Consider the following 24,202-nt stretch of genomic DNA (forward strand, 5'->3'; position numbering starts at 1 on the left):
CTTTTGCAAGCGTCAAAATCTATGCTTATTATTGTACAACATGCACAAAGTCAATTTATTTGAGACATTGCTCTAGTTATCATTTTCTCACTCTCCCAATCCCGATAATCTATGGACTAGCTGCACGGAAGCTCTGCCAATTCATCCTGGCAGTGAGTTCTTCCTATGCATACAGTAACATTTATAATGATTTTTATAGTTGATTTGCCAGTGTCCATCGGTAGATCTATCATTTGATTTAACGTTGTCCGTTTCAGTAAAAGCGACTCTACTTCTTCTGCTTTCTCGGGTGCATTCAGCTCGGAAATTAGCCAATGTATTTAACACCCATATTTCAAGGTTGCATGGAATAACAGGGAATATTGTCTTTGATAGAGGTACACGGTTTATCTCCAAATTGTACAAGGCGTTTTGCAATCTCCTTGGCGCCAGACTGCATTTTTTTCTTTATGTTACGATGGACAGGCAGAATAAGTAAACCAAATTTGGAATCAATAAGTAAAGTGTCATGTGCCAGAGAATCGCTTATATTGGCCAAAATATGTACCTTGGGCTGAGTTTGCCTATAATAAGAGTTTCCAATCATGTGCTGGGTCTATAACTTTCTTTTGTATTTACAGCAGACATGCAAAATCATTTTTCTTTTCCTCTAATTCTGATGCTTCCGATGCCAATTCTTTGTCTATGCAGGTGATCAAGATCCTGGGGAAAGTCCAAAAGAATTTAGCAAAACCCATTTCCTCCCGGAACTAAATTGCTAATAAAAATGTGCTCATAAAAGTGGTGGAATGAGTCCAAAATTTTGATCTCATAAAAGTGGACCAGGACATGGCAAGAGGATAGTTTCAGAAGGCACCTGACCAGGAACGTCCCTGAGAACAGGGCCCACTAATGTGGTGTATCGGGCCTACAGATCTCTTAAAACAACCCAGGATATTATATTTGTGGTGTCCTAGAAAAGGAAAATGTTTGTTCTTTTAATTCCAAAGTTGGCTTGCACCGATGGACTAAACCTCCCCTAGAACAGTGTGCTGCCTTCAGACAATTGGAAACAGTAATAATGGGGGGTTTATAAATGCCGTAATCTTTGACATGTGTTCCAAGTATTTATGGGAGGGGGTTACTCACTGGTTTTTGCTGCTGGGGGACATAAAAGAATGCCACGGTTGCGATAATAGAAGTTATATGTATAGATGAATGATTATCAAACCCTGACTTATGGAAGAGCTATAAAGGCAAAGGAATAAGGCAGCAGGGATACAGAGGCAACGCCCAGTGCATCATTCTTTTTCATATATATTTTAGCTTTTTATTATTTACAAGATATAAACATTCAACTATGGGCTCAATAAGGGTTGTACACATTCCATGTGTTCATTTGGTATAGATGGGATGCATAAAGGGCTTGGACAGATGGAGAGCTAAATTGCTGGTGGTAAGGGATAACACAGAGAGCGGCAGGGGAAACGTGGTCAAACATTATAAAACAGGGCCTGGTAGTTATGTAAATGTTCTTAACTGGAGACTGAGTGCTCTATATGCTTTATTGAACTTATCAAGGGGGATAGGTGAATGATATTTTTAATGGCTGCTAATGTATTTTATCAGTCTTCTCTAAGATTCTATTTCTTTTCAATTGATGATGTTTTTCTATGTATTCAATAATATTTTTATTGATTTGTGTGTTTTTATCCACGTGGGCTATTCCACTTTTCTGCATGCGTGTGTTTTTTTCCGATGTACTCAATTCCTTTTTAATAGATTTGAGTTGTTGCATAGCCTTAAGGTACTTTTATTGCTTTTTTGCTATGTATCTATACTGGAGAAATAAAAGCACAAAGGCCTCCCCGTCGGGGAATCGAACCCCGGTCTCCCGCGTGACAGGCGGGGATACTTACCACTATACTAACGAGGATTAGCTGCACAACCCCTCCGCCATTACGTCCTAGAAGACGTTTTTTTGCTACGTATACATTAATATTTCTAGTGACTTGCATGCTTATGAAAACTATTGAAATCATTAATGGATCCATCTGGTGGCCTACTCTTTTGCAAGCGTCAAAATCTATGCTTATTATTGTACAACATGCACAAAGTCAATTTATTTGAGACATTGCTCTAGTTATCATTTTCTCACTCTCCCAATCCCGATAATCTATGGACTAGCTGCACGGAAGCTCTGCCAATTCATCCTGGCAGTGAGTTCTTCCTATGCATACAGTAACATTTATAATGATTTTTATAGTTGATTTGCCAGTGTCCATCGGTAGATCTATCATTTGATTTAACGTTGTCCGTTTCAGTAAAAGCGACTCTACTTCTTCTGCTTTCTCGGGTGCATTCAGCTCGGAAATTAGCCAATGTATTTAACACCCATATTTTAAGGTTGCATGGAATAACAGGGAATATTGTCTTTGATAGAGGTACACGGTTTATCTCCAAATTGTACAAGGCGTTTTGCAATCTCCTTGGCGCCAGACTGCATTTTTTTCTTTATGTTACGATGGACAGGCAGAATAAGTAAACCAAATTTGGAATCAATAAGTAAAGTGTCATGTGCCAGAGAATCGCTTATATTGGCCAAAATATGTACCTTGGGCTGAGTTTGCCTATAATAAGAGTTTCCAATCATGTGCTGGGTCTATAACTTTCTTTTGTATTTACAGCAGACATGCAAAATCATTTTTCTTTTCCTCTAATTCTGATGCTTCCGATGCCAATTCTTTGTCTATGCAGGTGATCAAGATCCTGGGGAAAGTCCAAAAGAATTTAGCAAAACCCATTTCCTCCCGGAACTAAATTGCTAATAAAAATGTGCTCATAAAAGTGGTGGAATGAGTCCAAAATTTTGATCTCATAAAAGTGGACCAGGACATGGCAAGAGGATAGTTTCAGAAGGCACCTGACCAGGAACGTCCCTGAGAACAGGGCCCACTAATGTGGTGTATCGGGCCTACAGATCTCTTAAAACAACCCAGGATATTATATTTGTGGTGTCCTAGAAAAGGAAAATGTTTGTTCTTTTAATTCCAAAGTTGGCTTGCACCGATGGACTAAACCTCCCCTAGAACAGTGTGCTGCCTTCAGACAATTGGAAACAGTAATAATGGGGGGTTTATAAATGCCGTAATCTTTGACATGTGTTCCAAGTATTTATGGGAGGGGGTTACTCACTGGTTTTTGCTGCTGGGGGACATAAAAGAATGCCACGGTTGCGATAATAGAAGTTATATGTATAGATGAATGATTATCAAACCCTGACTTATGGAAGAGCTATAAAGGCAAAGGAATAAGGCAGCAGGGATACAGAGGCAACGCCCAGTGCATCATTCTTTTTCATATATATTTTAGCTTTTTATTATTTACAAGATATAAACATTCAACTATGGGCTCAATAAGGGTTGTACACATTCCATGTGTTCATTTGGTATAGATGGGATGCATAAAGGGCTTGGACAGATGGAGAGCTAAATTGCTGGTGGTAAGGGATAACACAGAGAGCGGCAGGGGAAACGTGGTCAAACATTATAAAACAGGGCCTGGTAGTTATGTAAATGTTCTTAACTGGAGACTGAGTGCTCTATATGCTTTATTGAACTTATCAAGGGGGATAGGTGAATGATATTTTTAATGGCTGCTAATGTATTTTATCAGTCTTCTCTAAGATTCTATTTCTTTTCAATTGATGATGTTTTTCTATGTATTCAATAATATTTTTATTGATTTGTGTGTTTTTATCCACGTGGGCTATTCCACTTTTCTGCATGCGTGTGTTTTTTTCCGATGTACTCAATTCCTTTTTAATAGATTTGAGTTGTTGCATAGCCTTAAGGTACTTTTATTGCTTTTTTGCTATGTATCTATACTGGAGAAATAAAAGCACAAAGGCCTCCCCGTCGGGGAATCGAACCCCGGTCTCCCGCGTGACAGGCGGGGATACTTACCACTATACTAACGAGGATTAGCTGCACAACCCCTCCGCCATTACGTCCTAGAAGACGTTTTTTTGCTACGTATACATTAATATTTCTAGTGACTTGCATGCTTATGAAAACTATTGAAATCATTAATGGATCCATCTGGTGGCCTACTCTTTTGCAAGCGTCAAAATCTATGCTTATTATTGTACAACATGCACAAAGTCAATTTATTTGAGACATTGCTCTAGTTATCATTTTCTCACTCTCCCAATCCCGATAATCTATGGACTAGCTGCACGGAAGCTCTGCCAATTCATCCTGGCAGTGAGTTCTTCCTATGCATACAGTAACATTTATAATGATTTTTATAGTTGATTTGCCAGTGTCCATCGGTAGATCTATCATTTGATTTAACGTTGTCCGTTTCAGTAAAAGCGACTCTACTTCTTCTGCTTTCTCGGGTGCATTCAGCTCGGAAATTAGCCAATGTATTTAACACCCATATTTTAAGGTTGCATGGAATAACAGGGAATATTGTCTTTGATAGAGGTACACGGTTTATCTCCAAATTGTACAAGGCGTTTTGCAATCTCCTTGGCGCCAGACTGCATTTTTTTCTTTATGTTACGATGGACAGGCAGAATAAGTAAACCAAATTTGGAATCAATAAGTAAAGTGTCATGTGCCAGAGAATCGCTTATATTGGCCAAAATATGTACCTTGGGCTGAGTTTGCCTATAATAAGAGTTTCCAATCATGTGCTGGGTCTATAACTTTCTTTTGTATTTACAGCAGACATGCAAAATCATTTTTCTTTTCCTCTAATTCTGATGCTTCCGATGCCAATTCTTTGTCTATGCAGGTGATCAAGATCCTGGGGAAAGTCCAAAAGAATTTAGCAAAACCCATTTCCTCCCGGAACTAAATTGCTAATAAAAATGTGCTCATAAAAGTGGTGGAATGAGTCCAAAATTTTGATCTCATAAAAGTGGACCAGGACATGGCAAGAGGATAGTTTCAGAAGGCACCTGACCAGGAACGTCCCTGAGAACAGGGCCCACTAATGTGGTGTATCGGGCCTACAGATCTCTTAAAACAACCCAGGATATTATATTTGTGGTGTCCTAGAAAAGGAAAATGTTTGTTCTTTTAATTCCAAAGTTGGCTTGCACCGATGGACTAAACCTCCCCTAGAACAGTGTGCTGCCTTCAGACAATTGGAAACAGTAATAATGGGGGGTTTATAAATGCCGTAATCTTTGACATGTGTTCCAAGTATTTATGGGAGGGGGTTACTCACTGGTTTTTGCTGCTGGGGGACATAAAAGAATGCCACGGTTGCGATAATAGAAGTTATATGTATAGATGAATGATTATCAAACCCTGACTTATGGAAGAGCTATAAAGGCAAAGGAATAAGGCAGCAGGGATACAGAGGCAACGCCCAGTGCATCATTCTTTTTCATATATATTTTAGCTTTTTATTATTTACAAGATATAAACATTCAACTATGGGCTCAATAAGGGTTGTACACATTCCATGTGTTCATTTGGTATAGATGGGATGCATAAAGGGCTTGGACAGATGGAGAGCTAAATTGCTGGTGGTAAGGGATAACACAGAGAGCGGCAGGGGAAACGTGGTCAAACATTATAAAACAGGGCCTGGTAGTTATGTAAATGTTCTTAACTGGAGACTGAGTGCTCTATATGCTTTATTGAACTTATCAAGGGGGATAGGTGAATGATATTTTTAATGGCTGCTAATGTATTTTATCAGTCTTCTCTAAGATTCTATTTCTTTTCAATTGATGATGTTTTTCTATGTATTCAATAATATTTTTATTGATTTGTGTGTTTTTATCCACGTGGGCTATTCCACTTTTCTGCATGCGTGTGTTTTTTTCCGATGTACTCAATTCCTTTTTAATAGATTTGAGTTGTTGCATAGCCTTAAGGTACTTTTATTGCTTTTTTGCTATGTATCTATACTGGAGAAATAAAAGCACAAAGGCCTCCCCGTCGGGGAATCGAACCCCGGTCTCCCGCGTGACAGGCGGGGATACTTACCACTATACTAACGAGGATTAGCTGCACAACCCCTCCGCCATTACGTCCTAGAAGACGTTTTTTTGCTACGTATACATTAATATTTCTAGTGACTTGCATGCTTATGAAAACTATTGAAATCATTAATGGATCCATCTGGTGGCCTACTCTTTTGCAAGCGTCAAAATCTATGCTTATTATTGTACAACATGCACAAAGTCAATTTATTTGAGACATTGCTCTAGTTATCATTTTCTCACTCTCCCAATCCCGATAATCTATGGACTAGCTGCACGGAAGCTCTGCCAATTCATCCTGGCAGTGAGTTCTTCCTATGCATACAGTAACATTTATAATGATTTTTATAGTTGATTTGCCAGTGTCCATCGGTAGATCTATCATTTGATTTAACGTTGTCCGTTTCAGTAAAAGCGACTCTACTTCTTCTGCTTTCTCGGGTGCATTCAGCTCGGAAATTAGCCAATGTATTTAACACCCATATTTTAAGGTTGCATGGAATAACAGGGAATATTGTCTTTGATAGAGGTACACGGTTTATCTCCAAATTGTACAAGGCGTTTTGCAATCTCCTTGGCGCCAGACTGCATTTTTTTCTTTATGTTACGATGGACAGGCAGAATAAGTAAACCAAATTTGGAATCAATAAGTAAAGTGTCATGTGCCAGAGAATCGCTTATATTGGCCAAAATATGTACCTTGGGCTGAGTTTGCCTATAATAAGAGTTTCCAATCATGTGCTGGGTCTATAACTTTCTTTTGTATTTACAGCAGACATGCAAAATCATTTTTCTTTTCCTCTAATTCTGATGCTTCCGATGCCAATTCTTTGTCTATGCAGGTGATCAAGATCCTGGGGAAAGTCCAAAAGAATTTAGCAAAACCCATTTCCTCCCGGAACTAAATTGCTAATAAAAATGTGCTCATAAAAGTGGTGGAATGAGTCCAAAATTTTGATCTCATAAAAGTGGACCAGGACATGGCAAGAGGATAGTTTCAGAAGGCACCTGACCAGGAACGTCCCTGAGAACAGGGCCCACTAATGTGGTGTATCGGGCCTACAGATCTCTTAAAACAACCCAGGATATTATATTTGTGGTGTCCTAGAAAAGGAAAATGTTTGTTCTTTTAATTCCAAAGTTGGCTTGCACCGATGGACTAAACCTCCCCTAGAACAGTGTGCTGCCTTCAGACAATTGGAAACAGTAATAATGGGGGGTTTATAAATGCCGTAATCTTTGACATGTGTTCCAAGTATTTATGGGAGGGGGTTACTCACTGGTTTTTGCTGCTGGGGGACATAAAAGAATGCCACGGTTGCGATAATAGAAGTTATATGTATAGATGAATGATTATCAAACCCTGACTTATGGAAGAGCTATAAAGGCAAAGGAATAAGGCAGCAGGGATACAGAGGCAACGCCCAGTGCATCATTCTTTTTCATATATATTTTAGCTTTTTATTATTTACAAGATATAAACATTCAACTATGGGCTCAATAAGGGTTGTACACATTCCATGTGTTCATTTGGTATAGATGGGATGCATAAAGGGCTTGGACAGATGGAGAGCTAAATTGCTGGTGGTAAGGGATAACACAGAGAGCGGCAGGGGAAACGTGGTCAAACATTATAAAACAGGGCCTGGTAGTTATGTAAATGTTCTTAACTGGAGACTGAGTGCTCTATATGCTTTATTGAACTTATCAAGGGGGATAGGTGAATGATATTTTTAATGGCTGCTAATGTATTTTATCAGTCTTCTCTAAGATTCTATTTCTTTTCAATTGATGATGTTTTTCTATGTATTCAATAATATTTTTATTGATTTGTGTGTTTTTATCCACGTGGGCTATTCCACTTTTCTGCATGCGTGTGTTTTTTTCCGATGTACTCAATTCCTTTTTAATAGATTTGAGTTGTTGCATAGCCTTAAGGTACTTTTATTGCTTTTTTGCTATGTATCTATACTGGAGAAATAAAAGCACAAAGGCCTCCCCGTCGGGGAATCGAACCCCGGTCTCCCGCGTGACAGGCGGGGATACTTACCACTATACTAACGAGGATTAGCTGCACAACCCCTCCGCCATTACGTCCTAGAAGACGTTTTTTTGCTACGTATACATTAATATTTCTAGTGACTTGCATGCTTATGAAAACTATTGAAATCATTAATGGATCCATCTGGTGGCCTACTCTTTTGCAAGCGTCAAAATCTATGCTTATTATTGTACAACATGCACAAAGTCAATTTATTTGAGACATTGCTCTAGTTATCATTTTCTCACTCTCCCAATCCCGATAATCTATGGACTAGCTGCACGGAAGCTCTGCCAATTCATCCTGGCAGTGAGTTCTTCCTATGCATACAGTAACATTTATAATGATTTTTATAGTTGATTTGCCAGTGTCCATCGGTAGATCTATCATTTGATTTAACGTTGTCCGTTTCAGTAAAAGCGACTCTACTTCTTCTGCTTTCTCGGGTGCATTCAGCTCGGAAATTAGCCAATGTATTTAACACCCATATTTTAAGGTTGCATGGAATAACAGGGAATATTGTCTTTGATAGAGGTACACGGTTTATCTCCAAATTGTACAAGGCGTTTTGCAATCTCCTTGGCGCCAGACTGCATTTTTTTCTTTATGTTACGATGGACAGGCAGAATAAGTAAACCAAATTTGGAATCAATAAGTAAAGTGTCATGTGCCAGAGAATCGCTTATATTGGCCAAAATATGTACCTTGGGCTGAGTTTGCCTATAATAAGAGTTTCCAATCATGTGCTGGGTCTATAACTTTCTTTTGTATTTACAGCAGACATGCAAAATCATTTTTCTTTTCCTCTAATTCTGATGCTTCCGATGCCAATTCTTTGTCTATGCAGGTGATCACGATCCTGGGGAAAGTCCAAAAGAATTTAGCAAAACCCATTTCCTCCCGGAACTAAATTGCTAATAAAAATGTGCTCATAAAAGTGGTGGAATGAGTCCAAAATTTTGATCTCATAAAAGTGGACCAGGACATGGCAAGAGGATAGTTTCAGAAGGCACCTGACCAGGAACGTCCCTGAGAACAGGGCCCACTAATGTGGTGTATCGGGCCTACAGATCTCTTAAAACAACCCAGGATATTATATTTGTGGTGTCCTAGAAAAGGAAAATGTTTGTTCTTTTAATTCCAAAGTTGGCTTGCACCGATGGACTAAACCTCCCCTAGAACAGTGTGCTGCCTTCAGACAATTGGAAACAGTAATAATGGGGGGTTTATAAATGCCGTAATCTTTGACATGTGTTCCAAGTATTTATGGGAGGGGGTTACTCACTGGTTTTTGCTGCTGGGGGACATAAAAGAATGCCACGGTTGCGATAATAGAAGTTATATGTATAGATGAATGATTATCAAACCCTGACTTATGGAAGAGCTATAAAGGCAAAGGAATAAGGCAGCAGGGATACAGAGGCAACGCCCAGTGCATCATTCTTTTTCATATATATTTTAGCTTTTTATTATTTACAAGATATAAACATTCAACTATGGGCTCAATAAGGGTTGTACACATTCCATGTGTTCATTTGGTATAGATGGGATGCATAAAGGGCTTGGACAGATGGAGAGCTAAATTGCTGGTGGTAAGGGATAACACAGAGAGCGGCAGGGGAAACGTGGTCAAACATTATAAAACAGGGCCTGGTAGTTATGTAAATGTTCTTAACTGGAGACTGAGTGCTCTATATGCTTTATTGAACTTATCAAGGGGGATAGGTGAATGATATTTTTAATGGCTGCTAATGTATTTTATCAGTCTTCTCTAAGATTCTATTTCTTTTCAATTGATGATGTTTTTCTATGTATTCAATAATATTTTTATTGATTTGTGTGTTTTTATCCACGTGGGCTATTCCACTTTTCTGCATGCGTGTGTTTTTTTCCGATGTACTCAATTCCTTTTTAATAGATTTGAGTTGTTGCATAGCCTTAAGGTACTTTTATTGCTTTTTTGCTATGTATCTATACTGGAGAAATAAAAGCACAAAGGCCTCCCCGTCGGGGAATCGAACCCCGGTCTCCCGCGTGACAGGCGGGGATACTTACCACTATACTAACGAGGATTAGCTGCACAACCCCTCCGCCATTACGTCCTAGAAGACGTTTTTTTGCTACGTATACATTAATATTTCTAGTGACTTGCATGCTTATGAAAACTATTGAAATCATTAATGGATCCATCTGGTGGCCTACTCTTTTGCAAGCGTCAAAATCTATGCTTATTATTGTACAACATGCACAAAGTCAATTTATTTGAGACATTGCTCTAGTTATCATTTTCTCACTCTCCCAATCCCGATAATCTATGGACTAGCTGCACGGAAGCTCTGCCAATTCATCCTGGCAGTGAGTTCTTCCTATGCATACAGTAACATTTATAATGATTTTTATAGTTGATTTGCCAGTGTCCATCGGTAGATCTATCATTTGATTTAACGTTGTCCGTTTCAGTAAAAGCGACTCTACTTCTTCTGCTTTCTCGGGTGCATTCAGCTCGGAAATTAGCCAATGTATTTAACACCCATATTTTAAGGTTGCATGGAATAACAGGGAATATTGTCTTTGATAGAGGTACACGGTTTATCTCCAAATTGTACAAGGCGTTTTGCAATCTCCTTGGCGCCAGACTGCATTTTTTTCTTTATGTTACGATGGACAGGCAGAATAAGTAAACCAAATTTGGAATCAATAAGTAAAGTGTCATGTGCCAGAGAATCGCTTATATTGGCCAAAATATGTACCTTGGGCTGAGTTTGCCTATAATAAGAGTTTCCAATCATGTGCTGGGTCTATAACTTTCTTTTGTATTTACAGCAGACATGCAAAATCATTTTTCTTTTCCTCTAATTCTGATGCTTCCGATGCCAATTCTTTGTCTATGCAGGTGATCACGATCCTGGGGAAAGTCCAAAAGAATTTAGCAAAACCCATTTCCTCCCGGAACTAAATTGCTAATAAAAATGTGCTCATAAAAGTGGTGGAATGAGTCCAAAATTTTGATCTCATAAAAGTGGACCAGGACATGGCAAGAGGATAGTTTCAGAAGGCACCTGACCAGGAACGTCCCTGAGAACAGGGCCCACTAATGTGGTGTATCGGGCCTACAGATCTCTTAAAACAACCCAGGATATTATATTTGTGGTGTCCTAGAAAAGGAAAATGTTTGTTCTTTTAATTCCAAAGTTGGCTTGCACCGATGGACTAAACCTCCCCTAGAACAGTGTGCTGCCTTCAGACAATTGGAAACAGTAATAATGGGGGGTTTATAAATGCCGTAATCTTTGACATGTGTTCCAAGTATTTATGGGAGGGGGTTACTCACTGGTTTTTGCTGCTGGGGGACATAAAAGAATGCCACGGTTGCGATAATAGAAGTTATATGTATAGATGAATGATTATCAAACCCTGACTTATGGAAGAGCTATAAAGGCAAAGGAATAAGGCAGCAGGGATACAGAGGCAACGCCCAGTGCATCATTCTTTTTCATATATATTTTAGCTTTTTATTATTTACAAGATATAAACATTCAACTATGGGCTCAATAAGGGTTGTACACATTCCATGTGTTCATTTGGTATAGATGGGATGCATAAAGGGCTTGGACAGATGGAGAGCTAAATTGCTGGTGGTAAGGGATAACACAGAGAGCGGCAGGGGAAACGTGGTCAAACATTATAAAACAGGGCCTGGTAGTTATGTAAATGTTCTTAACTGGAGACTGAGTGCTCTATATGCTTTATTGAACTTATCAAGGGGGATAGGTGAATGATATTTTTAATGGCTGCTAATGTATTTTATCAGTCTTCTCTAAGATTCTATTTCTTTTCAATTGATGATGTTTTTCTATGTATTCAATAATATTTTTATTGATTTGTGTGTTTTTATCCACATGGGCTATTCCACTTTTCTGCATGCGTGTGTTTTTTTCCGATGTACTCAATTCCTTTTTAATAGATTTGAGTTGTTGCATAGCCTTAAGGTACTTTTATTGCTTTTTTGCTATGTATCTATACTGGAGAAATAAAAGCACAAAGGCCTCCCCGTCGGGGAATCGAACCCCGGTCTCCCGCGTGACAGGTGGGGATACTTATCACTATACTAACGAGGATTAGCTGCACAACCCCTCCGCCATTACGTCCTAGAAGACGTTTTTTTGCTACGTATACATTAATATTTCTAGTGACTTGCATGCTTATGAAAACTATTGAAATCATTAATGGATCCATCTGGTGGCCTACTCTTTTGCAAGCGTCAAAATCTATGCTTATTATTGTACAACATGCACAAAGTCAATTTATTTGAGACATTGCTCTAGTTATCATTTTCTCACTCTCCCAATCCCGATAATCTATGGACTAGCTGCACGGAAGCTCTGCCAATTCATCCTGGCAGTGAGTTCTTCCTATGCATACAGTAACATTTATAATGATTTTTATAGTTGATTTGCCAGTGTCCATCGGTAGATCTATCATTTGATTTAACGTTGTCCGTTTCAGTAAAAGCGACTCTACTTCTTCTGCTTTCTCGGGTGCATTCAGCTCGGAAATTAGCCAATGTATTTAACACCCATATTTTAAGGTTGCATGGAATAACAGGGAATATTGTCTTTGATAGAGGTACACGGTTTATCTCCAAATTGTACAAGGCGTTTTGCAATCTCCTTGGCGCCAGACTGCATTTTTTTCTTTATGTTACGATGGACAGGCAGAATAAGTAAACCAAATTTGGAATCAATAAGTAAAGTGTCATGTGCCAGAGAATCGCTTATATTGGCCAAAATATGTACCTTGGGCTGAGTTTGCCTATAATAAGAGTTTCCAATCATGTGCTGGGTCTATAACTTTCTTTTGTATTTACAGCAGACATGCAAAATCATTTTTCTTTTCCTCTAATTCTGATGCTTCCGATGCCAATTCTTTGTCTATGCAGGTGATCACGATCCTGGGGAAAGTCCAAAAGAATTTAGCAAAACCCATTTCCTCCCGGAACTAAATTGCTAATAAAAATGTGCTCATAAAAGTGGTGGAATGAGTCCAAAATCTTGATCTCATAAAAGTGGACCAGGACATGGCAAGAGGATAGTTTCAGAAGGCACCTGACCAGGAACGTCCCTGAGAACAGGGCCCACTAATGTGGTGTATCGGGCCTACAGATCTCTTAAAACAACCCAGGATATTATATTTGTGGTGTCCTAGAAAAGGAAAATGTTTGTTCTTTTAATTCCAAAGTTGGCTTGCACCGATGGACTAAACCTCCCCTAGAACAGTGTGCTGCCTTCAGACAATTGGAAACAGTAATAATGGGGGGTTTATAAATGCCGTAATCTTTGACATGTGTTCCAAGTATTTATGGGAGGGGGTTACTCACTGGTTTTTGCTGCTGGGGGACATAAAAGAATGCCACGGTTGCGATAATAGAAGTTATATGTATAGATGAATGATTATCAAACCCTGACTTATGGAAGAGCTATAAAGGCAAAGGAATAAGGCAGCAGGGATACAGAGGCAACGCCCAGTGCATCATTCTTTTTCATATATATTTTAGCTTTTTATTATTTACAAGATATAAACATTCAACTATGGGCTCAATAAGGGTTGTACACATTCCATGTGTTCATTTGGTATAGATGGGATGCATAAAGGGCTTGGACAGATGGAGAGCTAAATTGCTGGTGGTAAGGGATAACACAGAGAGCGGCAGGGGAAACGTGGTCAAACATTATAAAACAGGGCCTGGTAGTTATGTAAATGTTCTTAACTGGAGACTGAGTGCTCTATATGCTTTATTGAACTTATCAAGGGGGATAGGTGAATGATATTTTTAATGGCTGCTAATGTATTTTATCAGTCTTCTCTAAGATTCTATTTCTTTTCAATTGATGATGTTTTTCTATGTATTCAATAATATTTTTATTGATTTGTGTGTTTTTATCCACGTGGGCTATTCCACTTTTCTGCATGCGTGTGTTTTTTTCCGATGTACTCAATTCCTTTTTAATAGATTTGAGTTGTTGCATAGCCTTAAGGTACTTTTATTGCTTTTTTGCTATGTATCTATACTGGAGAAATAAAAGCACAAAGGCCTCCCCGTCGGGGAATCGAACCCCGGTCTCCCGCGTGACAGGCGGGGATACTTACCACTATACTAACGAGGATTAGCTGCACAACCCCTCCGCCATTACGTCCTAGAAGACGTTTTTTTGCTACGTATACATTAATATTTCTAGTGACTTGCATGCTTATGAAAACTATTGAAATCATTAATGGATCCATCTGGTGGCCTACTCTTTTGCAAGCGTCAAAATCTATGCTTATTATTGTACAACATGCACAAAGTCAATTTATTTGAGACATTGCTCTAGTTATCATTTTCTCACTCTCCCAATCCCGATAATCTATGGACTAGCTGCACGGAAGCTCTGCCAATTCATCCTGGCAGTGAGTTCTTCCTATGCATACAGTAACATTTATAATGATTTTTATAGTTGATTTGCCAGTGTCCATCGGTAGATCTATCATTTGATTTAACGTTGTCCGTTTCAGTAAAAGCGACTCTACTTCTTCTGCTTTCTCGGGTGCATTCAGCTCGGAAATTAGCCAATGTATTTAACACCCATATTTTAAGGTTGCATGGAATAACAGGGAATATTGTCTTTGATAGAGGTACACGGTTTATCTCCAAATTGTACAAGGCGTTTTGCAATCTCCTTGGCGCCAGACTGCATTTTTTTCTTTATGTTACGATGGACAGGCAGAATAAGTAAACCAAATTTGGAATCAATAAGTAAAGTGTCATGTGCCAGAGAATCGCTTATATTGGCCAAAATATGTACCTTGGGCTGAGTTTGCCTATAATAAGAGTTTCCAATCATGTGCTGGGTCTATAACTTTCTTTTGTATTTACAGCAGACATGCAAAATCATTTTTCTTTTCCTCTAATTCTGATGCTTCCGATGCCAATTCTTTGTCTATGCAGGTGATCACGATCCTGGGGAAAGTCCAAAAGAATTTAGCAAAACCCATTTCCTCCCGGAACTAAATTGCTAATAAAAATGTGCTCATAAAAGTGGTGGAATGAGTCCAAAATTTTGATCTCATAAAAGTGGACCAGGACATGGCAAGAGGATAGTTTCAGAAGGCACCTGACCAGGAACGTCCCTGAGAACAGGGCCCACTAATGTGGTGTATCGGGCCTACAGATCTCTTAAAACAACCCAGGATATTATATTTGTGGTGTCCTAGAAAAGGAAAATGTTTGTTCTTTTAATTCCAAAGTTGGCTTGCACCGATGGACTAAACATCCCCTAGAACAGTGTGCTGCCTTCAGACAATTGGAAACAGTAATAATGGGGGGTTTATAAATGCCGTAATCTTTGACATGTGTTCCAAGTATTTATGGGAGGGGGTTACTCACTGGTTTTTGCTGCTGGGGGACATAAAAGAATGCCACGGTTGCGATAATAGAAGTTATATGTATAGATGAATGATTATCAAACCCTGACTTATGGAAGAGCTATAAAGGCAAAGGAATAAGGCAGCAGGGATACAGAGGCAACGCCCAGTGCATCATTCTTTTTCATATATATTTTAGCTTTTTATTATTTACAAGATATAAACATTCAACTATGGGCTCAATAAGGGTTGTACACATTCCATGTGTTCATTTGGTATAGATGGGATGCATAAAGGGCTTGGACAGATGGAGAGCTAAATTGCTGGTGGTAAGGGATAACACAGAGAGCGGCAGGGGAAACGTGGTCAAACATTATAAAACAGGGCCTGGTAGTTATGTAAATGTTCTTAACTGGAGACTGAGTGCTCTATATGCTTTATTGAACTTATCAAGGGGGATAGGTGAATGATATTTTTAATGGCTGCTAATGTATTTTATCAGTCTTCTCTAAGATTCTATTTCTTTTCAATTGATGATGTTTTTCTATGTATTCAATAATATTTTTATTGATTTGTGTGTTTTTATCCACGTGGGCTATTCCACTTTTCTGCATGCGTGTGTTTTTTTCCGATGTACTCAATTCCTTTTTAATAGATTTGAGTTGTTGCATAGCCTTAAGGTACTTTTATTGCTTTTTTGCTATGTATCTATACTGGAGAAATAAAAGCACAAAGGCCTCCCCGTCGGGGAATCGAACCCCGGTCTCCCGCGTGACAGGCGGGGATACTTACCACTATACTAACGAGGATTAGCTGCACAACACCTCCGCCATTACGTCCTAGAAGACGTTTTTTTGCTACGTATACATTAATATTTCTAGTGACTTGCATGCTTATGAAAACTATTGAAATCATTAATGGATCCATCTGGTGGCCTACTCTTTTGCAAGCGTCAAAATCTATGCTTATTATTGTACAACATGCACAAAGTCAATTTATTTGAGACATTGCTCTAGTTATCATTTTCTCACTCTCCCAATCCCGATAATCTATGGACTAGCTGCACGGAAGCTCTGCCAATTCATCCTGGCAGTGAGTTCTTCCTATGCATACAGTAACATTTATAATGATTTTTATAGTTGATTTGCCAGTGTCCATCGGTAGATCTATCATTTGATTTAACGTTGTCCGTTTCAGTAAAAGCGACTCTACTTCTTCTGCTTTCTCGGGTGCATTCAGCTCGGAAATTAGCCAATGTATTTAACACCCATATTTTAAGGTTGCATGGAATAACAGGGAATATTGTCTTTGATAGAGGTACACGGTTTATCTCCAAATTGTACAAGGCGTTTTGCAATCTCCTTGGCGCCAGACTGCATTTTTTTCTTTATGTTACGATGGACAGGCAGAATAAGTAAACCAAATTTGGAATCAATAAGTAAAGTGTCATGTGCCAGAGAATCGCTTATATTGGCCAAAATATGTACCTTGGGCTGAGTTTGCCTATAATAAGAGTTTCCAATCATGTGCTGGGTCTATAACTTTCTTTTGTATTTACAGCAGACATGCAAAATCATTTTTCTTTTCCTCTAATTCTGATGCTTCCGATGCCAATTCTTTGTCTATGCAGGTGATCACGATCCTGGGGAAAGTCCAAAAGAATTTAGCAAAACCCATTTCCTCCCGGAACTAAATTGCTAATAAAAATGTGCTCATAAAAGTGGTGGAATGAGTCCAAAATTTTGATCTCATAAAAGTGGACCAGGACATGGCAAGAGGATAGTTTCAGAAGGCACCTGACCAGGAACGTCCCTGAGAACAGGGCCCACTAATGTGGTGTATCGGGCCTACAGATCTCTTAAAACAACCCAGGATATTATATTTGTGGTGTCCTAGAAAAGGAAAATGTTTGTTCTTTTAATTCCAAAGTTGGCTTGCACCGATGGACTAAACCTCCCCTAGAACAGTGTGCTGCCTTCAGACAATTGGAAACAGTAATAATGGGGGGTTTATAAATGCCGTAATCTTTGACATGTGTTCCAAGTATTTATGGGAGGGGGTTACTCACTGGTTTTTGCTGCTGGGGGACATAAAAGAATGCCACGGTTGCGATAATAGAAGTTATATGTATAGATGAATGATTATCAAACCCTGACTTATGGAAGAGCTATAAAGGCAAAGGAATAAGGCAGCAGGGATACAGAGGCAACGCCCAGTGCATCATTCTTTTTCATATATATTTTAGCTTTTTATTATTTACAAGATATAAACATTCAACTATGGGCTCAATAAGGGTTGTACACATTCCATGTGTTCATTTGGTATAGATGGGATGCATAAAGGGCTTGGACAGATGGAGAGCTAAATTGCTGGTGGTAAGGGATAACACAGAGAGCGGCAGGGGAAACGTGGTCAAACATTATAAAACAGGGCCTGGTAGTTATGTAAATGTTCTTAACTGGAGACTGAGTGCTCTATATGCTTTATTGAACTTATCAAGGGGGATAGGTGAATGATATTTTTAATGGCTGCTAATGTATTTTATCAGTCTTCTCTAAGATTCTATTTCTTTTCAATTGATGATGTTTTTCTATGTATTCAATAATATTTTTATTGATTTGTGTGTTTTTATCCACGTGGGCTATTCCACTTTTCTGCATGCGTGTGTTTTTTTCCGATGTACTCAATTCCTTTTTAATAGATTTGAGTTGTTGCATAGCCTTAAGGTACTTTTATTGCTTTTTTGCTATGTATCTATACTGGAGAAATAAAAGCACAAAGGCCTCCCCGTCGGGGAATCGAACCCCGGTCTCCCGCGTGACAGGCGGGGATACTTACCACTATACTAACGAGGATTAGCTGCACAACCCCTCCGCCATTACGTCCTAGAAGACGTTTTTTTGCTACGTATACATTAATATTTCTAGTGACTTGCATGCTTATGAAAACTATTGAAATCATTAATGGATCCATCTGGTGGCCTACTCTTTTGCAAGCGTCAAAATCTATGCTTATTATTGTACAACATGCACAAAGTCAATTTATTTGAGACATTGCTCTAGTTATCATTTTCTCACTCTCCCAATCCCGATAATCTATGGACTAGCTGCACGGAAGCTCTGCCAATTCATCCTGGCAGTGAGTTCTTCCTATGCATACAGTAACATTTATAATGATTTTTATAGTTGATTTGCCAGTGTCCATCGGTAGATCTATCATTTGATTTAACGTTGTCCGTTTCAGTAAAAGCGACTCTACTTCTTCTGCTTTCTCGGGTGCATTCAGCTCGGAAATTAGCCAATGTATTTAACACCCATATTTTAAGGTTGCATGGAATAACAGGGAATATTGTCTTTGATAGAGGTACACGGTTTATCTCCAAATTGTACAAGGCGTTTTGCAATCTCCTTGGCGCCAGACTGCATTTTTTTCTTTATGTTACGATGGACAGGCAGAATAAGTAAACCAAATTTGGAATCAATAAGTAAAGTGTCATGTGCCAGAGAATCGCTTATATTGGCCAAAATATGTACCTTGGGCTGAGTTTGCCTATAATAAGAGTTTCCAATCATGTGCTGGGTCTATAACTTTCTTTTGTATTTACAGCAGACATGCAAAATCATTTTTCTTTTCCTCTAATTCTGATGCTTCCGATGCCAATTCTTTGTCTATGCAGGTGATCACGATCCTGGGGAAAGTCCAAAAGAATTTAGCAAAACCCATTTCCTCCCGGAACTAAATTGCTAATAAAAATGTGCTCATAAAAGTGGTGGAATGAGTCCAAAATTTTGATCTCATAAAAGTGGACCAGGACATGGCAAGAGGATAGTTTCAGAAGGCACCTGACCAGGAACGTCCCTGAGAACAGGGCCCACTAATGTGGTGTATCGGGCCTACAGATCTCTTAAAACAACCCAGGATATTATATTTGTGGTGTCCTAGAAAAGGAAAATGTTTGTTCTTTTAATTCCAAAGTTGGCTTGCACCGATGGACTAAACCTCCCCTAGAACAGTGTGCTGCCTTCAGACAATTGGAAACAGTAATAATGGGGGGTTTATAAATGCCGTAATCTTTGACATGTGTTCCAAGTATTTATGGGAGGGGGTTACTCACTGGTTTTTGCTGCTGGGGGACATAAAAGAATGCCACGGTTGCGATAATAGAAGTTATATGTATAGATGAATGATTATCAAACCCTGACTTATGGAAGAGCTATAAAGGCAAAGGAATAAGGCAGCAGGGATACAGAGGCAACGCCCAGTGCATCATTCTTTTTCATATATATTTTAGCTTTTTATTATTTACAAGATATAAACATTCAACTATGGGCTCAATAAGGGTTGTACACATTCCATGTGTTCATTTGGTATAGATGGGATGCATAAAGGGCTTGGACAGATGGAGAGCTAAATTGCTGGTGGTAAGGGATAACACAGAGAGCGGCAGGGGAAACGTGGTCAAACATTATAAAACAGGGCCTGGTAGTTATGTAAATGTTCTTAACTGGAGACTGAGTGCTCTATATGCTTTATTGAACTTATCAAGGGGGATAGGTGAATGATATTTTTAATGGCTGCTAATGTATTTTATCAGTCTTCTCTAAGATTCTATTTCTTTTCAATTGATGATGTTTTTCTATGTATTCAATAATATTTTTATTGATTTGTGTGTTTTTATCCACGTGGGCTATTCCACTTTTCTGCATGCGTGTGTTTTTTTCCGATGTACTCAATTCCTTTTTAATAGATTTGAGTTGTTGCATAGCCTTAAGGTACTTTTATTGCTTTTTTGCTATGTATCTATACTGGAGAAATAAAAGCACAAAGGCCTCCCCGTCGGGGAATCGAACCCCGGTCTCCCGCGTGACAGGCGGGGATACTTACCACTATACTAACGAGGATTAGCTGCACAACCCCTCCGCCATTACGTCCTAGAAGACGTTTTTTTGCTACGTATACATTAATATTTCTAGTGACTTGCATGCTTATGAAAACTATTGAAATCATTAATGGATCCATCTGGTGGCCTACTCTTTTGCAAGCGTCAAAATCTATGCTTATTATTGTACAACATGCACAAAGTCAATTTATTTGAGACATTGCTCTAGTTATCATTTTCTCACTCTCCCAATCCCGATAATCTATGGACTAGCTGCACGGAAGCTCTGCCAATTCATCCTGGCAGTGAGTTCTTCCTATGCATACAGTAACATTTATAATGATTTTTATAGTTGATTTGCCAGTGTCCATCGGTAGATCTATCATTTGATTTAACGTTGTCCGTTTCAGTAAAAGCGACTCTACTTCTTCTGCTTTCTCGGGTGCATTCAGCTCGGAAATTAGCAAATGTATTTAACACCCATATTTTAAGGTTGCATGGAATAACAGGGAATATTGTCTTTGATAGAGGTACACGGTTTATCTCCAAATTGTACAAGGCGTTTTGCAATCTCCTTGGCGCCAGACTGCATTTTTTTCTTTATGTTACGATGGACAGGCAGAATAAGTAAACCAAATTTGGAATCAATAAGTAAAGTGTCATGTGCCAGAGAATCGCTTATATTGGCCAAAATATGTACCTTGGGCTGAGTTTGCCTATAATAAGAGTTTCCAATCATGTGCTGGGTCTATAACTTTCTTTTGTATTTACAGCAGACATGCAAAATCATTTTTCTTTTCCTCTAATTCTGATGCTTCCGATGCCAATTCTTTGTCTATGCAGGTGATCACGATCCTGGGGAAAGTCCAAAAGAATTTAGCAAAACCCATTTCCTCCCGGAACTAAATTGCTAATAAAAATGTGCTCATAAAAGTGGTGGAATGAGTCCAAAATTTTGATCTCATAAAAGTGGACCAGGACATGGCAAGAGGATAGTTTCAGAAGGCACCTGACCAGGAACGTCCCTGAGAACAGGGCCCACTAATGTGGTGTATCGGGCCTACAGATCTCTTAAAACAACCCAGGATATTATATTTGTGGTGTCCTAGAAAAGGAAAATGTTTGTTCTTTTAATTCCAAAGTTGGCTTGCACCGATGGACTAAACCTCCCCTAGAACAGTGTGCTGCCTTCAGACAATTGGAAACAGTAATAATGGGGGGTTTATAAATGCCGTAATCTTTGACATGTGTTCCAAGTATTTATGGGAGGGGGTTACTCACTGGTTTTTGCTGCTGGGGGACATAAAAGAATGCCACGGTTGCGATAATAGAAGTTATATGTATAGATGAATGATTATCAAACCCTGACTTATGGAAGAGCTATAAAGGCAAAGGAATAAGGCAGCAGGGATACAGAGGCAACGCCCAGTGCATCATTCTTTTTCATATATATTTTAGCTTTTTATTATTTACAAGATATAAACATTCAACTATGGGCTCAATAAGGGTTGTACACATTCCATGTGTTCATTTGGTATAGATGGGATGCATAAAGGGCTTGGACAGATGGAGAGCTAAATTGCTGGTGGTAAGGGATAACACAGAGAGCGGCAGGGGAAACGTGGTCAAACATTATAAAACAGGGCCTGGTAGTTATGTAAATGTTCTTAACTGGAGACTGAGTGCTCTATATGCTTTATTGAACTTATCAAGGGGGATAGGTGAATGATATTTTTAATGGCTGCTAATGTATTTTATCAGTCTTCTCTAAGATTCTATTTCTTTTCAATTGATGATGTTTTTCTATGTATTCAATAATATTTTTATTGATTTGTGTGTTTTTATCCACGTGGGCTATTCCACTTTTCTGCATGCGTGTGTTTTTTTCCGATGTACTCAATTCCTTTTTAATAGATTTGAGTTGTTGCATAGCCTTAAGGTACTTTTATTGCTTTTTTGCTATGTATCTATACTGGAGAAATAAAAGCACAAAGGCCTCCCCGTCGGGGAATCGAACCCCGGTCTCCCGCGTGACAGGCGGGGATACTTACCACTATACTAACGAGGATTAGCTGCACAACCCCTCCGCCATTACGTCCTAGAAGACGTTTTTTTGCTACGTATACATTAATATTTCTAGTGACTTGCATGCTTATGAAAACTATTGAAATCATTAATGGATCCATCTGGTGGCCTACTCTTTTGCAAGCGTCAAAATCTATGCTTATTATTGTACAACATGCACAAAGTCAATTTATTTGAGACATTGCTCTAGTTATCATTTTCTCACTCTCCCAATCCCGATAATCTATGGACTAGCTGCACGGAAGCTCTGCCAATTCATCCTGGCAGTGAGTTCTTCCTATGCATACAGTAACATTTATAATGATTTTTATAGTTGATTTGCCAGTGTCCATCGGTAGATCTATCATTTGATTTAACGTTGTCCGTTTCAGTAAAAGCGACTCTACTTCTTCTGCTTTCTCGGGTGCATTCAGCTCGGAAATTAGCAAATGTATTTAACACCCATATTTTAAGGTTGCATGGAATAACAGGGAATATTGTCTTTGATAGAGGTACACGGTTTATCTCCAAATTGTACAAGGCGTTTTGCAATCTCCTTGGCGCCAGACTGCATTTTTTTCTTTATGTTACGATGGACAGGCAGAATAAGTAAACCAAATTTGGAATCAATAAGTAAAGTGTCATGTGCCAGAGAATCGCTTATATTGGCCAAAATATGTACCTTGGGCTGAGTTTGCCTATAATAAGAGTTTCCAATCATGTGCTGGGTCTATAACTTTCTTTTGTATTTACAGCAGACATGCAAAATCATTTTTCTTTTCCTCTAATTCTGATGCTTCCGATGCCAATTCTTTGTCTATGCAGGTGATCACGATCCTGGGGAAAGTCCAAAAGAATTTAGCAAAACCCATTTCCTCCCGGAACTAAATTGCTAATAAAAATGTGCTCATAAAAGTGGTGGAATGAGTCCAAAATTTTGATCTCATAAAAGTGGACCAGGACATGGCAAGAGGATAGTTTCAGAAGGCACCTGACCAGGAACGTCCCTGAGAACAGGGCCCACTAATGTGGTGTATCGGGCCTACAGATCTCTTAAAACAACCCAGGATATTATATTTGTGGTGTCCTAGAAAAGGAAAATGTTTGTTCTTTTAATTCCAAAGTTGGCTTGCACCGATGGACTAAACCTCCCCTAGAACAGTGTGCTGCCTTCAGACAATTGGAAACAGTAATAATGGGGGGTTTATAAATGCCGTAATCTTTGACATGTGTTCCAAGTATTTATGGGAGGGGGTTACTCACTGGTTTTTGCTGCTGGGGGACATAAAAGAATGCCACGGTTGCGATAATAGAAGTTATATGTATAGATGAATGATTATCAAACCCTGACTTATGGAAGAGCTATAAAGGCAAAGGAATAAGGCAGCAGGGATACAGAGGCAACGCCCAGTGCATCATTCTTTTTCATATATATTTTAGCTTTTTATTATTTACAAGATATAAACATTCAACTATGGGCTCAATAAGGGTTGTACACATTCCATGTGTTCATTTGGTATAGATGGGATGCATAAAGGGCTTGGACAGATGGAGAGCTAAATTGCTGGTGGTAAGGGATAACACAGAGAGCGGCAGGGGAAACGTGGTCAAACATTATAAAACAGGGCCTGGTAGTTATGTAAATGTTCTTAACTGGAGACTGAGTGCTCTATATGCTTTATTGAACTTATCAAGGGGGATAGGTGAATGATATTTTTAATGGCTGCTAATGTATTTTATCAGTCTTCTCTAAGATTCTATTTCTTTTCAATTGATGATGTTTTTCTATGTATTCAATAATATTTTTATTGATTTGTGTGTTTTTATCCAC

At 38.8% G+C, this 24,202-nt stretch overlaps 10 non-coding genes across 10 annotated transcripts; all 10 read right to left on the reverse strand.

Annotated features, from left to right (window-relative positions):
- Positions 1-1,843: 1,843 nt before the first annotated feature.
- On the reverse strand, positions 1,844-1,915 carry TRNAD-GUC (transfer RNA aspartic acid (anticodon GUC)). Its single transcript has one exon. It is a non-coding gene; the product is annotated as a tRNA-Asp (tRNA).
- Positions 1,916-3,889: 1,974 nt separating this feature from the next.
- On the reverse strand, positions 3,890-3,961 carry TRNAD-GUC (transfer RNA aspartic acid (anticodon GUC)). The gene has a single exon. It is a non-coding gene; the product is annotated as a tRNA-Asp (tRNA).
- A 1,974-nt stretch (positions 3,962-5,935) lies between these two features.
- Positions 5,936-6,007, reverse strand: TRNAD-GUC (transfer RNA aspartic acid (anticodon GUC)). Its single transcript has one exon. It is a non-coding gene; the product is annotated as a tRNA-Asp (tRNA).
- Positions 6,008-7,981: 1,974 nt separating this feature from the next.
- Positions 7,982-8,053, reverse strand: TRNAD-GUC (transfer RNA aspartic acid (anticodon GUC)). The gene has a single exon. It is a non-coding gene; the product is annotated as a tRNA-Asp (tRNA).
- Positions 8,054-10,027: 1,974 nt separating this feature from the next.
- TRNAD-GUC (transfer RNA aspartic acid (anticodon GUC)) lies at positions 10,028-10,099 on the reverse strand. Its single transcript has one exon. It is a non-coding gene; the product is annotated as a tRNA-Asp (tRNA).
- A 4,020-nt stretch (positions 10,100-14,119) lies between these two features.
- On the reverse strand, positions 14,120-14,191 carry TRNAD-GUC (transfer RNA aspartic acid (anticodon GUC)). Its single transcript has one exon. It is a non-coding gene; the product is annotated as a tRNA-Asp (tRNA).
- Positions 14,192-16,165: 1,974 nt separating this feature from the next.
- TRNAD-GUC (transfer RNA aspartic acid (anticodon GUC)) lies at positions 16,166-16,237 on the reverse strand. Its single transcript has one exon. It is a non-coding gene; the product is annotated as a tRNA-Asp (tRNA).
- A 1,974-nt stretch (positions 16,238-18,211) lies between these two features.
- TRNAD-GUC (transfer RNA aspartic acid (anticodon GUC)) lies at positions 18,212-18,283 on the reverse strand. The gene has a single exon. It is a non-coding gene; the product is annotated as a tRNA-Asp (tRNA).
- Positions 18,284-20,257: 1,974 nt separating this feature from the next.
- On the reverse strand, positions 20,258-20,329 carry TRNAD-GUC (transfer RNA aspartic acid (anticodon GUC)). Its single transcript has one exon. It is a non-coding gene; the product is annotated as a tRNA-Asp (tRNA).
- A 1,974-nt stretch (positions 20,330-22,303) lies between these two features.
- Positions 22,304-22,375, reverse strand: TRNAD-GUC (transfer RNA aspartic acid (anticodon GUC)). Its single transcript has one exon. It is a non-coding gene; the product is annotated as a tRNA-Asp (tRNA).
- Between the last annotated feature and the right edge of the window lie 1,827 nt (positions 22,376-24,202).

Source organism: Mixophyes fleayi, chromosome 1 (assembly GCF_038048845.1).
Source record: "Mixophyes fleayi isolate aMixFle1 chromosome 1, aMixFle1.hap1, whole genome shotgun sequence".
In the NCBI taxonomy this organism is placed as follows: Eukaryota; Metazoa; Chordata; class Amphibia; order Anura; family Limnodynastidae; genus Mixophyes; species Mixophyes fleayi.